A 13,317-nucleotide genomic window follows, 5' to 3' on the forward strand; every position below is an offset into this window, starting at 1 on the left:
TGCCTCCTGAAGCCGTCTTTAAGTCATAACTCACAGGGTCCTGTATCATAAAGCTAGCCTATGCTGCAATTGTGATTTGTTAGTCCCTGAGGGTCTAAGGAAACAGCGTGTGCCTCGAAAGTGCCCCGAACCTCCTCCTTACTAACTTGCTGGATTTAGGGTACAGAAGCAGGGAATGACAGATGATGGGACGAGTCTAGTCAAGCCGGCATGCACAAATAAACGAGGGGCCGTTCCTCCCGAAGCCTCGAGTGCCGTTTGGTTTCCTTGGTCGTTGTCTGTAACAAGCAGATACAATGAATGCATCGCCCGATTTGTTCCACCGCTGAATCCATTGTGGTGGGTGCATCTGTAGCAGGCACTGCTAAAACTAAGATACGGCTACCCCCCTCCCGAGCCAGCAGAGCTGCCCAGCCCAGCTATGTGGCCTCGAGGCCTCCCACACCACCTGCCCAGGGGCTGAGAGGCAGCTGAAATCGCCCAGCACCTTGCCCCAGGACACCGCGTCCACCTGGAAGACCGAACTGTTTGCTCCTGTCTCTGCAAAGGCGCCACACAGACTGGCTTCCGCCTGCCAAGATCACACCTTCTTTCCATGTAATCATTTTCTCCTCTGAAAAAGAAAGGCACCTGGGCCCTAGCATGAATGACTGCCCAGGGCTGGGACATCCTTGTCATGGGTAATTTTGTTCATGGTTCAGGGGCATAAAAACAATCTGTTTTCCCATCAGAGAGGCTGACTGGATAGGCTGACAATTTCCCATTGTCATTTCAATGACCAAAAGCATTTGGAGCACACAGGAAAGAACTTGATCTCTCTCGCTCTCTTTCTCTTGTATCTAGAACTTTTCGTGCGGAAAGTTCGCAGAGTTTACCTGTAACATTAGCTCACAGCCACAAAGCTTAGAGCTGGGCGTGCAAAGTTTATTAAAAAGCTTAGAGAAAGACAAAGGAAGCTAAGTACAAGTTTTTTTCTTCCTTTCTCGCCCACGTCGAAATGCACACATTAGCCAACATCTTGAAAACTCTGCAGGGAGACAAGTCCACCACCTGTGCTGCAGGTACTCAGTGATGAAGTTGGGGTCAGTGGGGGTCCCTCTGGAGGAGCAGGCAGACCCCATGCAAGGGGCAGGGCAGACCCCTTGCGGGAAGTGCCAGACTCTGCAGGGAGACGTGGGCAGAGGGGGCCGGGGCTGGTCAGGGCAGTTAACACATTTGTACCTCAAACCTTTGTTCAAAAAGCAGGACAGCTGGCGCCGTGGCTCAATAGGCTAATCCTCCACCTTGCGGTGCCAGCACACGGGGTTCTAGTCCCGGTCGGGGCACTGGATTCTGTCCCGGTTGCCCCTCTTCCAGTCCAGCTCTCTGCTATGGCCCAGGAGTGCAGTGGAGGATGGCCCAAGTCCTTGGGCCCTGCACCTGCATGGGAGACCAGGAGAAGCACCTGGCTCCTTGCTTCGGATCAGCACGATGCGCCGGCCGCAGGGCACCGGCCATGGCAGCCATTGGAGGGTGAACCAATGGCAAAAGGAAGACCTTTCTCTCTCTCTCTCTCTCTCTCTCTCTCTCTCACTGTCCACTCTGCCTGTCCAAAAAAAAAAAAGCAGGACAAACCTCTCTAGAGGCAGGAGAGTCAACGCGCTTTGGGCTGCTCCTGATCCATTGATTTAGTAATGACAATCATAAAAGAAAACACAAAGCTAACGTCAGAGAGGAGCAGCCTTGCCAGGAGGACAGGCCCAAAGGACATCGCTTGCCTGGAGCAATCTGCAAAACCCCACCGTGAGTTCAATGTGACTTTTACAGAGGAGCTTTTTCCAACGGCAAAGGAAAGCAGTAAGTCCCTGGCACGTTGGCAAGAATAAGTTTGTCATCTGGAAACAGGGGACAGAAGGAAGGCTCTGGAAGTTTTGGAATGATGGTGAGGGAGACCTGAGAGTGAACAGGGAAGAGCACTGATGGGTAAGTTTGTCTCCGTGCTGCAAGCTCACCTTTCTCACGAGCCTGCTCAAGGTTAAAGCAACAGGCCGCGTCCAGCAGGACTCAGTCTGCAGCCACGGTGTTCGGAGATGTGGATTTCCCTGTTCTGCACAACAGGGGTGCCTCAGATCTCCAGACGTAAACAATGCACCCCATAGGCTGGTGCTCCTGGGTCAGGTTTGGGCCACAGAACCTCAGCAGGATCAGGAAACAGCTTGCAACCCTTCCTGAACAAGCCCAACATGAGTTCCAGAGTTAGTGTGAAGCATCTAAGAACACAAACGCAGGCAAAAATAACCCAGAGGGAGCACAGCTGTTCTGTCTGCTCTTGGGGTTAGATACCTGGATAAAACCCGCATCCTGCAAAGACGGCACTCTATGGATTCTGGAGAAAAGAGGCAACACACTGTTCTGAGAGTGTAGCTCTGGATTACTTGGGTCCCTTGTGTTCCAAAAATGATTTTCTGAACAACAGCCTTGATCACGTGGTGGTCTACCCGTCCAGCTACACATCACTCGTCCATCCATCTACCTGTCATCTACCAAACCATCCACTGACCCATCCATCCACTCACTAGCCATCTGTGCATCCATTTATCTGATCTGCTCATTACCCACACCTACCAAACAATCTATCCATCCACCTATCCCTCCATCCCCCGAACACTACTTGATACCTATTATATGTGCTAAGCAGAGGACAACATAAATCCACTACCCTCTGGTGGGTGGGAAGTAAGGAAGTGGCTAACAAACATGACAAGGCCCAGTGAGCTGCAGTGTAGAGGAGAGAGAAAGAGCCCAGGCTCTGTGTGCAGTCATGATTTGGTCACTTTCTAGCTAAGTAGGAAGGTTATCTAAGACCTTAGTGCCTCAGTTTCCTCTTCTGTAAAATGAGAGAATAATATCTTAGAGGATTGTCATAAGAATAAAGCATGACATTGAAAGTAAAGTGCTGGCTGGCGCCGCGGCTCAACAGGCTAATCCTCCACCTTGCTGCACCGGCACATCGGGTTCTAGTCCCGGTCGGGGCGCCAGATTCTGTTGCCCCTCTTCCAGGCCAGCTCTCTGCTGTGGCCCGGGAGTGCAGTGGAGGATGGCCCAGGTGCTTGGCCCTGCACCCGCATGGGAGACCAGGAGAAGCACCTGGCTCCTGGCTTCGGATCAGCGCTATGCGTCGGCCCAAGGGCGCTGGCTGCGGCGGCCATTGGAGGGTGAACCAACGGCAAAAGGAAGACCTTTCTCTCTCTCTCTCACTGTCCACTCTGCCTGTCAAAAAAAAAAAAAAAAGTAAAGTGCTTAGTGCTTAGCAGTGCTTGGTACGTTTTTCAAAAAATGTAGCAATAAGGGATTAAAAGGTAAATTTGTTTTGTTGCAAAAAATCAAAATCCATGCATAATTTTTACATAATACCCATTTTCCACTAACTTTTTGCAGACCCCTCATGCAATATGATCAATCAACTTGAGCTATTATTAAAAGCAAGACATCCACAGAAGCAGATGTGGATTATGAAGTCTTTTTTTAAAAGAATTATTTTATTTATTTGAAAGAGCTACAGAGAGAGGTAGAGTCAGAGAGAGAGGTCTTCCATCCAATGGTTCACTCCCCAAATGACCACAACGGCCAGAGCTGAGCTGATCTGAAGCCAGGAGCCAGGAGCTTCTTCCGGGTCTCCCACGTGGGTACAAGGACCCAAGCACCTAGGCCATCTTCCATTGCTTTCCCAGGCCATAGCAGAGAGCTGGATCAGAAGTGGGGCAGCCAGGTCTTGAACCGGCACCCATGGATTTAACCCACTGCACCACAGCACCGGCCCCATGGATTATGAAGTCTAAAGAGGTAATGGGAAAGAGGAATTTCTTAAGGAACAACAAAGTGTGTCAGGGATCATGACCAGGCGAGGGGACGCTTCACAAATGCTCAGTGGATGTGAAGGAACTACGCAGCTAGGAGAAGCTAAAAATTAGAGTTTTCTCCACCTGTTTGGCTACATATCCCCAGAGGCCCAGGATTGCCTCGAAGAAATAGTGTGGCCAAAAAGAAGGACCCTGGTGAGCCTGGGGATGAGGAACAAGCCCCCGAAGAACAGGAGGAGGAAGGCCAGAAGATGGAGGGGGCAGGAGTCCTGCAGAGGCCTGACGGGGCAAGCTCTCAGCCAGGAAAGCCCGCTGGGGCGTTGAGAGACAAGGCAGTCCAGACTCTTCCAGATTAAACATTCCTCCAAGAAAGCACCTCATACAGGGAGGCCAGGGGAAATCACAGGGGGACAAAGGCAAGGTCTAAGGCAGAGGGGTTTTCATGGTCAATGTGGTGACTTCCGCACGGCACCAGAATGTTTGGAAGGAGGAGCTTGCAGCCAGGAATCAGACATCTGGGTGATACGGAGAGGACAGGTGCCTCCGTCCCTGGTGGAGGCAGTGGTACACTTGGCCAGCTGGCTCCTGGAATGTGGAGGAGGATGCTGGGTTGACAGGAATCCTGCCACAGGCTCAGGGAACATGAACAGTGCAGGTGGAGGGGAGTAGGTCACTGAGGAAGGATGGCCAAAGCCCTGCGGTCATCTTCAGAGACCTGCAAGTAAGCAGCTTTGGGACTCTGTGTCTACCTTGAAGATGGCAGGGGAGTGTCCGAACCCCCCTTGCAGGCAGCAGTGAGACACATGGTGAGGGGTCTCCATGTAAGCTGACAACCCCGAGCTGGAAGAGTGGAGCCCACAGCAAAGGAAAGACGGCCTGCACAAGAAGTCCTCCTCGTGCTCCTGGAACCCTGGGCTGGCAGAGCAGTGGGCTAGAGGGAAGCTGATGGTCACAGGCACAATTGATCTGAACACAGTTGGCCCTCTTCCAAATCCCAGCAGCTTTCTCCATTCTTGTCCCAGTACTCAATGCCCATCCCATAGTGGCTGCAGGTGCAGGGGAACACAGCTGGGGGCAGGGGACGAGAACACCCACAGGACTGAAGAATGCAAGAAGGAACGACGGCTCTGCAATCTGCGGAGGGGCTCAGCAAAGACTGTGTTGTGTCTTTAGTTCTCAGTGTGTCTTTGGATCTTGTTAAGGCACCTTTGAGGAAATGCTGATCTATCTCAGCTGAACCAAGGGCAAAGCAATTGTGTTCATTGCCTGTACTACTTTTCCTTTAACGTGCCCCATAGAGTCAAGTATGGGGACAGCTGGAAGAACTCAGGGAAAGACAGCGACCACTCTCAATTACACCTGTGAGCCAGGTAGTGGGCTAGTGCTAGACTCTGTAACCACATTATTCACAACTTCTCTAGGTAGTATTGATCTGCCTTACTGTCTAGGTAAGGAGGCCAGGAAAAAGCAACAACTTTAAACACTGTCGTTTAGAGTTTTTAATGCCCTCTAACCTTTATTATAATGATCATGTATAATGTCTTTCTCCTGTAAGATTATCCCTTGAGGTCATCTTGTGTGAGAGTCCTTACAGAATACTCTACAGGGCACTCTTTATTTTGAACAAGGATCTTCTCTTTGCAGAACACATGTTAGCCTTAAATCATTAAAGCAATGCTAATATTGCTATACACTGTTGGTGAGAATACAAATTAGTAGAGCCATTGTGGAACACAACGTGGAAGCTTCTCAAAAAACTTAAAATAGAATTCCCATATTATCCAGCTATCCCACAACTGGGTATATATATGTACATGTGCATATATATGTAATCAAATGTATGAAATCAGCATATCAAATGGATGGCTGCATTCCCACGTTGGTTGCAGCACTAGTCACTAGAGCCAGGATATGGGCTCAACCAAGGTATGCATCAATAAATGAATGGATTTAAAATGTGGTATGTATGCGCAACAAAATAGTATTCAGCCACAAAGAGAATGAGATCCTGTTATCTGGGACAACTAGATGGAACTGGAGGACACTACATTAAGTAAAATAAGTCAGATGCAGAAAGTTGTATATTCACTCGTGAGGTAGAACAGTGGTCACCGGAGGTTAGCAAGGCAGGGAGAGGAGGGCTGGGGGAGGGTGGATAATAGGCACCAAGCTACAGTTCCATAGGGGAGTAAGCTAGAGTAGGGTGACTACAGCCCACAACAATCTACCACCTACCTTATAAAGGACTAGGAGAGAGGAGTTTGATGCAGCTCAACACAAAGAAACCTTAAATGTTTAGGGAAAAGTTTACTCTAAATACCCTGATTTGATCAGTACACTTTGTACACAGGTATCAGTGTATCACACTGCATCACATAATGCATGCAATTATTGTATGTCAGTTAAAGAAAGCATGCCTATTGAAAGGTTAAAAAAACATTGCATTGTGAATAGGTAAAGATGATATTTCTACATTATAAATGAGATTTGAAATATATAATTTAAGTTATTAACATTAAATTTATGAATTAGTAAGCATGTGATTTTATTAATACACATATTAACTAGCTTTTATTAACAGTGGTGACATAATTAAAATAATACATGAGGGTCTGGAGCTGTGATATAGCGGGTAAGGCTTCTGCCTGCAGTGTCAGCATCCCATATGGGCACCAGTTCATGTCCTGGCTGCCCCACTTCTGATCCAGCTCTCTGCTAAGGCCTGAGACAGCAGTAGAAGATGGTCCAAGTGCTTGGGCTCCTGCACCTGGGTGGGAGACCCAGAAGAAACTCCTGGCTCCTGACTTTGGATCAGCCCCAGCTCCAGCTGTTGCTGCCAACAGGGGAGTGAACCAGTGGATGGAAGACATTCCTCCCTCTCTCTCTCTCTCTCTCTGCCTCTGCTTCTTTGTAACTCTACCTTTCAAATAAATGAATCTTTAAAAAAATAATAATACATGAACTATTACACCCAGACCTTCATCTATTTTGTTTACATTCAAACACATTTTTTAAAGATTTATTTATTTATTTGAAAGTCAGAGTTACAGAGAGAGAGAAGGAGAGGCAGAGAGAGAAAGAGAGAGGTCTTCCATCCACTGGTTCACTCTCCAACTGGCCTCAATGGCCAGAGCTGCTCTGATCCAAAGACAGGAGCCAGGAGCTTCTTCAGAGTCTCCCACGTAGGTGCAGGGGCCCAAGGACTTGGGCCATCTTCTACTGCTTTCCCAAGCCATAGCAGAGAGCTGGATCAAAAGAGGAGCAGCCGGGACTAGAACCGGTGCCTATATGGGATGCCAGCACTGCAGGCAGCAGCTTTACCTGCTATGCCATAGCACTGGCCCCTCAGACACACTTTTTTTTTTTTTTAAAGATTTATTTATTTATTATTTGAAAGTCAGAGTTACACAGAGAGAGGAGAGGCAGAGAGAGCAAGAGAGAGGTCTTCTATCCACTGGTTCACTCCCCAATTGGCCGCAACTGCTGGAGCTGCACCCATCCGAAGCCAGGAGCCTGGAGCTTCTTTCGGGTCTCCCATGTGGGTACAGGGCCCAAGGACTTAGGCCATCTTCCACTGCTTTCTCAGGCCATAGCAGAGAGCTGGATGCGAAGTGGAGCAGCTGGGTCTCTAACCAGCACCCATATGGGATGCTGGTGCTTCAGGCCATTCTGTGTCTTAGTCCACCCGAACGAGGATGGACTGGGTCCGAAGAAAGGTAAGTGCGCCGCTCGCCCGCTCCCCAGCCTCCCGGTCCCAGAGACGGTCAGACACAGCAGGGAGTCAAGTCAAGCAAGCAAGAACTCAGTTTATTGCACGTGTAGCAAAACCTTTTAAAGCACAAGACCGCAGGATTACTGGGGCAGGGCATAAGGACCAACCAATTACTTAAAAGGTCATTTTACAGGATGACATTTTACTGGACCAGCCATATGTCTGTACACTCATCATCAGTTGTCACCTCCCCTGATGCTGTGTGGCTAATCAGCTTTGGTGGTAAATGACCTTTCGGTACCGCCCACCTTACTTCCTTTGGGCGCCATCTTTGAATTGCCCCCTGTGCCTAATTTCCCTGCAGGCACCATCTTTGAATTGCCCCCTGTGCCTAATTTCCCCACAAGGCCAGGGTGTTAACCCGCTGCACCACGGCACCGGCCCCCCAGATATACTTTTATATCCAAGTCAACAAAACTCCTGGGGTCCATGAGTGCTGTAATATTGCGAGGCACTCCCATGCAGTCCTCGCTCAGTATCTGAGAGTCACAGCTAAGCTCTCCTGGCTGTGAGGGCTGCCCTTTAGCCACACAGGGGTCAGCCTCAAACAGCATCTGTGCTCAGTCACAAGTGTTGAATTGTGGCCGCCCTTTCAGAGATAAAGAACTGGAGAACTCATTGGCGAGTTAGGAGACTTGGCCAAAAGCACAGCTAATACGAGCAGAGCTGGTTCCAAGACAGCTCTCAGCGTACTGGCTGGGGGACAAGCCACCATACCATGCAGGAATGCAAGGGAACATCTCCTCCCTCTGTGCTGGGAAGAGAGCCCCGCCACGGGGGCACAGGCCTTACAAAGCCTTGTCTTGTGAGCCCTGGGGCTGCGGGAGATCTAAGTGATGCCTCTGCATCGGGCCACTGCGCTGGGCGACGCCTCTCCCACCGTCTGGCCTTTTGCTAGCACTGTATCAGTCTCCGACAGTCTGGAAGCAGAACTGGCAGCGTTTGGTCATTTGGGTGAGATTCCACTGATTTTCATTATCTCTTCTCGTCCCCTTCCTTTCAGCGTGTGATAGCAGGCTCCACACTGCTGATGCGCTCGGGGCAAAGGAACTCTTTCAGAGGGGCTGGGCTCAGGGCAAAACTGTGTAGATGTTGGCTTCGCACGAAATACCAGCACAAGGGCCTTGGCAGGACAGGCCTTGTAGCAAGGAGGCTGATGCTGCAAGCTGGCCTGTGTCTCAACCACTGACATCCAGCCTTGTCCCAGTGACAGGAAGTTGGGGGTTTTTTTTGAAATCACATTTTTTGAGATTTTAGAGACATCATCCCTCAAGTTAAAAAATGTAGTCTCCAAATATAATTTTAAGAAGTACACTTTAAGGAAATGTTAGCATTTCCTTAATTAAGAAGTGTGTGTGTGTGTGTGTGTGTATGAGAGAGAGAGAGAGAGAGAGAGAGAGAGAGAGAGAGAGAGAGAGAGAAAGAGAGGGAAACCGTCTTGGTGGCTTCCCACCACTCAGTTGATCAGAAAGCCCACTCCCTGCTCTTCCTCTCCATTGCCTCTCTAGGCCGCATACGCACTCTGAGTCCTTCACCAAAAATAGTCCTGCAGGGGCCTCAGCTGGGAATGGCAAGTCTCCTCTGAGGTGATTACATCCAGAATATTAAGGTTCGAAAGGCTTTGGAGGACCTCCCAGTCAAGCCCTCCCGGCAATCATAGGAAGGGGCTCCAGGATTGTATTAGTCGGTTTTCCATTACTATCATAAAATACTTGAGGCTCAGTGACTTATAAAGAAAAACAGTTCATTGAGCTCATGTTTTGGAGGCTGGAAGTCCACACAATGTGGCACTACTAGCTCTGGCAAGGCCTCCCCGACCCCGACCTCCCACCCCCCAGCTGCACCACACATTGTGGCTGGCATCCTGGCAGGAGTCCCTGGGAGACGGAGCAAGCACATGGCCAGACAGGCAGCCAGGGCTTGGGGCAGGCCGGGAACAACCTTTAGTAGGCCCTGCCTCTTAGGGCTCCCATAGCTGCTTTTTGTTTTTGTTTTTGTTTTGTTTTGTTTTTTAAAGATGTATTTATTTGAAAGGCAGAGTTACAGAGAGGCAGAGGCAGAGGCAGATAGATCTTCCATCTGCCGGTTCACTCCAGAAACGGCCTCTGTGGCCAGACCTAGCCCAATCTGAAGCCAGGAGCCAGGAGCTTCTTCTGGGTATCCCATGTGGGTGCAGGGACCCAAGCACTTGGGTCATCTTCTACTGCTTTCCCAGGCCATAGCAGAGAGCTAGAAGGGAAGTGGAGCAGCCAGGTCTTGAACCAGCGGCCATATGGGATGCTGGTACCGCAGGCAGCAGCTTTACCTGCTACACTACAGTGCCAGCATCTCCCATAATTTTTTTTTTTTTTTGACAGGCAGAGTGGACAGTGAGAGAGAGAGAGAGAGACAGAGAGAAAGGTCTTCCTTTTGCCGTTGGTTCACCCTCCAATGGCTGCCGGGGCTGGCGCACCGCACTGATCCAAAATCAGGAGCCAGGTGCTTCTCCTGGTCTCCCATGGGGTGCAGGGCCCAAGCACCTGGGCCATCCTCCACTGCACTCCCAGGCCATAGCAGAGAGCTTGCCTGGAAGAGGGGCAACCGGGACAGAATCCGGCGCCCCGACTGGGACTAGAACCTGGGGTGCTGGCGCCGCAAGGCGGAGGATTAGCGTATTGAGCCACGGCGCCAGCCCTCCCATAGCTTCTAAACATTGCCACATGGGGAACCAACTTTCCACATTGGAAACCTTGGGGGACAGACTACATCCAAGCCGTAGCAAGGAGCACAGCACTCAGTCTTCAGTGGTGGCCTGCCAGGACAGAATTGGAGCATGGAGCCAGGAGGGCCTTTCAGTGCCCAAGGGCCCAGCAGAGCAGCCCGCATGGATGACCCAGAGAAAGGATCCATCCTTGGGACCCCAGAGCCCCTCTGCTGTTTGCTTACCTCTCTCCCCACAATTTACCCAAGTGTCCCTCAAAATCCACCTCTCTGCATAGTGCTGGAGTCGGGGGGTGGGGGGGTTATTCACGGAGGCACGACAGGACCAGAACGCAGTGCCAGGTTTGGATTCAGTGCTGGCAGGGACCTGCCTGGGCTCAAATCCTCATTGTCAGGAGTAAACATCTGCCGTGGCCCTCTCAGTGATAGCCTTCAAGTGACCTACCACAGACGTCAGCTGCGTCACGGGGACCGAAGGCCAAACAGGCCGTCATTCTCGCCACAGTTCAGAAGATGTTGGTGTAGACCCGTTTCCACTCCTCCCAGATCTGTCGACACGAATCGTTCACCACTTAGCCCATCCATGCAGGATCAGCATCCATAAGACAAAGTCTGGACTCACAAAAGGCTCTCGACATGGAGCCTGGTGGACCCCCCCCCCAAGCCTCGCTCTGCACCCCAGCACCCTGCAGTCATCTGCCCCCTTCCTCAGTCCTTGCCGTCCCCTACCTCGCCCCAGCTGCACTTGATTGTCTTGAGCAGCACGTGGAGTGACTGGGTGTTCAGCTCCCAGAGGGTAGGCACCGCCTCTGTCTCACCCCCAGCCAGGAGCTGAGGAATGTTCCTGCGTACATAACAAGGACACAGAGTGTTGCCTGACAGATGGGGATCAGGGGGGCAACCACAAGGAATGTGGGGATGGAGGTTGGCCCAGCCTAGCAGCTATGGGAGCCAGAGGGATGCAGCCTGCCTGACGTGTGAGGGCAGCCAGGGGACAGACTGGCAGGGCGACCTGGGAGAGCGAGGCTCAGGCATGGAGCATGTCACAGAAAGAGCTCAGGCAGCCCTGCTGGCCCGGCTTCTCCAGAGCTGTAATTTGCCTTTCTGGTTCCATGCATTTCTGAGCAAAGCGCTCAGGGGAAGCACAGCACTGGTTTGCCCCTTGAAGGCCTGGAGAAAGCTCCTGAGGCACAGGACAAGGTGGAGTAGGCAAACTCGCGCCCACCCTGCAGGACTCAGAAGGACCCTTGTAGTCACTTGTACTGGTCACTTGTAGTCCTTAGAAAGTTTGTGGTGGGGCTGGCACTTTGGCGCAGCGGGTAAAGCCACCACCTGCAGTCCTGGCATCCCATATGGATGCTGGTTCTAGTCCCAGCTGCTCCACTTCCGATCCAGCTCTCTGCTATGGCCTGGGAAAGCAGTGGAAGATGGCCCAAGCCCTTGGGCCCCTGCACCTGCATGGTAGACCTGGAGGAGGTTCTTGGCTCCTGGCTCCAGATCAGCACAGCTTCGGCCAACTGGGGAGTAAACCAGTGGATGGAAGACCTCTCTCTCTTTCCGCCTCTCCTCTCTCTGCCTCTGCCTCTCCTACTCTCTCTGTGTAATTCTGACTTTCATGTAAATAAATGAATCTTTAAAAAAAAAAAAAAAGAAAAGAAAAGAAAGTTTGTGTGGCTCCAGTCGAAAGAATGCTGCAGGCTTTGAAGACAGAAGATCTTGCATTCAAAGCAGTTTCATCCACTACCAGCTGGATGGACTCAGGCAAGGGGCAGAACCTCACCTTGACCTTCACACTCCCTCTTCTAAAATGGCTATAACTGAGGGGTGGCGTTGAAGCTGGCTGGCAAGACACTCGTGTCCCACATTGGCATGCTCGGGTTCAATTCCTAGCTCTGGCTTCTGTGTCCAGCTTCCTGCCGATGTACGCCCTGAGAAGCAGTCGTGTTGGCTCAAGTAATTGGGTTCCTGACACTCATGCAGGAGACCTGGGTTAGTTATTCCTGCTCCCGACATCAGCCCTGGCACAGCCACAGCCCACGCCCCAGCACCAACACCAGCCCCAGCTGGTGTGGGCAATTAGTGTTATTGGCAGATAGAAGATTCTCTCTCTTTCCTCTCTCTTTCCTCTCTCTTCTCTCTCTCTCTCTCTCTCCTTTGCCCTTCTGCCTCTCAAATACATATATAAATGGACATAATTACAGAGTTAATATTGGAATTAACAGATCATAAGTGCAGTGCCTGACCCAAAGGAGAGTTTTGATCCTTTGATCCTTCTTTTATTGGATATTAAATAATAACTGATAGAAATCTTGTTTCTCAAATAATAGGAAAAAACGTTGTTAAGGGACCACTGAGTCCCATTCCGTGCAACTGCAGAGGTGATTCGGAAAGGTATGGGCAGTGTCAGGTCTGGCAAGGAGCACTCCTCTGCTTGGTGGAGAGGGAAGCCACCCCCATTCTGCTGTTCCGGAGCCACAGGAAACACGGCGCACAGGTGTCCCAGGTGCTGTGGGCAAGAACACACACAGAGGCACACATTCCTGAGCCGTGAGCGTGGGCCTTGTGTTTGTGCATGCCTTATAAGGATCGAGTTATCATGGACTTGGCAGCAAGGCCGCTGCCATTTCTCTGTCCTCCAGAGGCTGCAATCAGAGGGGTGGGGTGGTGACTAAGCTGGGTAAACACGCCGGCTCTTCACACATCCAGCCACAGACCCTTGCAGCACGGCTGGTCTCATGTCAGCTCCTAGGGACTCACAGCCGAAGCCGCGGAAGCTCTCCCACTCTCCCACCCCCAGAGCATCCGCAGCCAGGGACCGGGCACAGACGGCCTGGGAGGAGTAGCTGGGCCTCTGTCCACCCTCGCACCGCCATCTGTCCCTCCTTCCCCTGCTCTTCACTAATAGACAGCTCGTGGGCACATCGATGTGGAGCAGTAGCCATCGGGGGGAGCAGGGCACTGGGCAAGGGAAGGTGATGCTTCCAGAGGGTCAGCACCTCACATCTC

Source organism: Oryctolagus cuniculus, chromosome 7 (assembly GCF_051225735.1).
Source record: "Oryctolagus cuniculus isolate XC-2025 breed Fujian yellow rabbit chromosome 7, ASM5122573v1, whole genome shotgun sequence".
NCBI lineage: Eukaryota > Metazoa > Chordata > Mammalia > Lagomorpha > Leporidae > Oryctolagus > Oryctolagus cuniculus.